General features: G+C 63.6%; 1 non-coding gene and 1 pseudogene across 1 annotated transcript; both read right to left on the bottom strand.

The window, feature by feature from the left end:
- The window catches only part of LOC136679855 (28S ribosomal RNA), a 4,635-nt pseudogene extending 2,243 nt beyond the window's left edge, over positions 1-2,392 (bottom strand).
- A 416-nt stretch (positions 2,393-2,808) lies between these two features.
- Positions 2,809-2,962, bottom strand: LOC136679815 (5.8S ribosomal RNA). Its single transcript, XR_010796599.1, has one exon. It is a non-coding gene; the product is annotated as a 5.8S ribosomal RNA (ribosomal RNA).
- Positions 2,963-3,622: the final 660 nt, after the last annotated feature.

The following is a 3,622-nucleotide window of genomic DNA, read 5'->3' on the forward strand; positions in this document are numbered from 1 at the left end:
AGGCTGTTCACCTTGGAGACCTGATGCGGATATGGGTACGGCCTGGGGGGAAATTCACTATACCTCCCCCGGATTTTCAAGGGCCGATGGGAAACGTCCCGGCCGTCGCATAGCGCATGCGACGCCTTTCAGAGCGTTGAGCCCCTATCTCGGGGTCGAACCCATTCCAGGGCGCTCCAGCTCTTTAGCAAGGAGAGAGAATCCTCCCCGGGGTCCCCACCGGCGTCTCCGGGTTCGTTTGCGTTACCGCCACGGGAGCGCCTCTCGGCGGCTCGATCTCCACCAATCCCAGGTACGGGGATATTGGCCCGATCCCCTTTCGGTCAGCGCGAGGCAGACGAGACCATCGCCCCAGCATTTTCCGAACGGCGCTCGCCTATCCCTTAGGACCGACTAACCCACGGCCAAGCGCTGTCGGCGTGGAACCCTTCTCCACTTCGGCCTTCAAAGTTCTCATCTGAATATTTGCTACTACCACCAAGATCTGCACCCGCGGCGGCTCGACCCAGGCTCGCGCCAAAGGCTTCTGCGCCACCGCGGCGCCCCTCCTACTCGTCGCGGCATACGGTCCCATGAGTCTCGGTTCTCTCTCTCATTCTCGCTGGCTTTTGGGGGGGGTGGGAGACAAGTACCGCCAGCGACGGCCGGGTATGGGCCCGACGCTCCAGCGCCATCCATTTTCAGGGCCAGTTGATTCGGCAGGTGAGTTGTTACACACTCCTTAGCGGATGCCGACTTCCATGGCCACCGCCCCGCTGTCTATATCAACCGACACCTTTCTTGGGGTCTGATGAGCGTCTGCGTCGGGCGCCTTAACCCGCGCGTTCGGTTCATCCCGCAGCACCAGTTCTGCTTACCAAAAGTGGCCCACTCGGCACCGTCAATTCCATGCCCGGCTCCAAGCCTGCGAGCCGGGCCTCTTACCCATTTAAAGTTTGAGAGTAGGGCGAGGCCCGTTTCGGCCCCGCGGCCTCCAGTCATTTCTTTACCGGATAAAACTTGAAGTTTCGGCGCCGGCTATCCTGAGGGAAACTTCGGAGGGAACCAGCTACTAGATGGTTCGATTAGTCTTTCGCCCCTATACCCAGGTCGGACGACCGATTTGCACGTCAGGACCGCTGCGGGCCTCCACTCAGGGTTTCCCCTGGCTTCGCCCTGCCCAGGCATAGTTCACCATCTTTCGGGTACCACCGCGTATGCTCTGGCTCCGCTCTCCGCACGTGGGAAGAGCAGGCCGGTGGTGCGCCGCCCGCCCCCTCGGAGGGTTAGGACGGATCCCACCTCAGCCGACGCGCGCCGGCCTTCACCTTCGTTGCGCCTCCGGGGGTTCTGGTCCCTTCGACTCGCATACGCGTTAGACTCCTTGGTCCGTGTTTCAAGACGGGTCGTTCGGGGTCCGAACTTAGCCGCTGACCTTAGGCGTTCGGGTGCTGTGGGCCTGGATCGCCCCCCGCATCGCCGTAGCGGGCCTAGCCCGGGGCTGAGGACAGCCCAGCCGGCCCGCTTCGACCGAACGATCGGGGGGGGCCCCCATCCCCATCCCGGAGGAGGGGAGAACGCGGAAAGGACATTGCTCCACGGCCCCGGCGTTATCGGCGAAGTCGGAGCGAGGGGCTGTAGCGGAACGCCCGTGTCCGGGGGCCGCGTGGGGACTCCCTTCTCCGGACGGACCTACCTTCACCCTCGGGCCCTTCCAAGCCTAACCGGAGCCGGTCGCGACTCACCACCACGCGGGGAAAGTACACCGGGCGGGGCCGGACCTCCGTACGCCCGACAGGCCCGAAGTCCAGAGGCGAAGCGCAGAGCCGAAGCGGGGAGCGGTGGAGTCGGCACCCCACCCCTCTCGCCCGGATACGCTCGCACCCCCGACCGCGGAACCCGACGAGCGCGGGGCCGTCCGCCCGGCTGAATCCCCCGGGGCAGTCTTCTCGGTCCCCGTACGTTTACCTCTCAACGGTTTCACGCTCTGTTGAACTCTCTCTTCAAAGTCCTGTTTCAACTTTCCCTCACGGTACTCGGTTCGCTATCGGTCTCGTGCCGGTATTTAGCCTTAGATGGAGTTTACCACCCGCTTTGGGCTGCATTCCCAAGCAACCCGACTCCGAGAAGCCCGACCTACCCGGGCGGGAACGCGGGACTCGCTACCGGGCTTTCACCGTCTATGGGAAGAAGCCACGTTCGCGAGGACTTGGTCCCGCGTCCGCACCGAGACGGATCTTACGGACTTCCGTACGCTACATTTCCCGGCCAACCCCGGTCAGGGGAAAGTGGGATTCAGCGCTGGGCTCTTCCCTGTTCGCTCGCCGCTACTAAGGGAATCCTTGTTAGTTTCTTTTCCTCCGCTTACTGATATGCTTAAGTTCAGCGGGTCGTCTCGTCTGATCTGAGGCCGCACACAGAGGTTTCTTATGCGGGGGCGAGGGCGGAGGCGGAGGGCCGAAGGCTAGGGGCGAGGGGCGAGAGCCCGGCACGAGACCGAACTCCGCGACACCTTCCCCCCCACCCCGGCCGCTCGCCCGCCCGCTCACTCGCCCGCTCGCTGGGTTTAATCGGCACTCGCCACCCCCGCGTCCGACTGCGCGGAGCCCCGCTCGGGACTCGGGGAGAGACCGTAACGGACGTGGACCCGGACCTACTCGGCTCTCCCTCCGTTCCCTGTACGGAGCTCTCTCGCAACACGGGCCGCGTGGACTGGCTCGGAACCGAGTCTTCGTTTGGGAAGACGAAGGGCCGTTTTCAGGCCCTGCGAGCTTCCAGCCGCGGTCTCTCTCTCTCAGCGGGGGCGCGGAGACCGATCGATGGGTAAAGCGACCCTCAGACAGGCGTGGCCGCGGGATGGACCCCCGCGGCCGCAATATGCGTTCGAAATTTCGATGATCTGTGTCCTGCAATTCACATTAGTTAACGCAGATGGCTGCGTTCTTCATCGAAGCACGAGCCGAGTGATCCACCGCTAAGAGTCGTATTCGGGTTTGTGCCCGGCCCGTTACAGGCCGGGCGAAGGAAGCCATTCGAACAAGAGACAATTTTTGCCAATATATTTCAAGCCGGGTGCCTTCCACCCCCGTGCAGGGGGGGAAAGGTCATTGAACCTGGGCGTCACCACCGGACCGAGGAGTTACGGCCCGGGGGACGATCGCCCGAGTAGGTGCCCGAGACTTACGTGGTTTAGGAGACCGGGGTCTAGGCACCCGCCGTTCCCGGCGAGGCCCAGGGGTTTGGTTCGCTGCGTTACGGGTCCCGGTCTAAGGCATTCAGGCGTGCGCTCAAAGCCAAGCTCTCCACCCCGGAGGGTATGAGCGAGGCCCGGTGGTACGCTCCCAAGTCCCCGCTTAGGGGAAGGCGCTGGGTAGATCCCACCTAGTCAGGACCGGCGGGCACCGGCCGTCTCCTTTCGGGTGTTTATAAACGCATCCGGGGTTCGTGAGGCCCCTTCAACTCGCGCACCGGCCTTAGACTATTATACGGTCCGTCTCTGCGAAGCCAACATCGGGGGTATTTTGCATGCGCTCTTAAGCTCCGCTCTAACCCCGTGAGGGGAAAGAGTTTCGCCCGGCGGTACGCTCCCGTCCACCACCGCCCCCTGTGCCGGGGGGATGGGTTCAGGGAGATCCCACCGAGG

The sequence above is a fragment of the Hoplias malabaricus genome, chromosome Y (assembly GCF_029633855.1).
Source record: "Hoplias malabaricus isolate fHopMal1 chromosome Y, fHopMal1.hap1, whole genome shotgun sequence".
Lineage (NCBI taxonomy): Eukaryota > Metazoa > Chordata > Actinopteri > Characiformes > Erythrinidae > Hoplias > Hoplias malabaricus.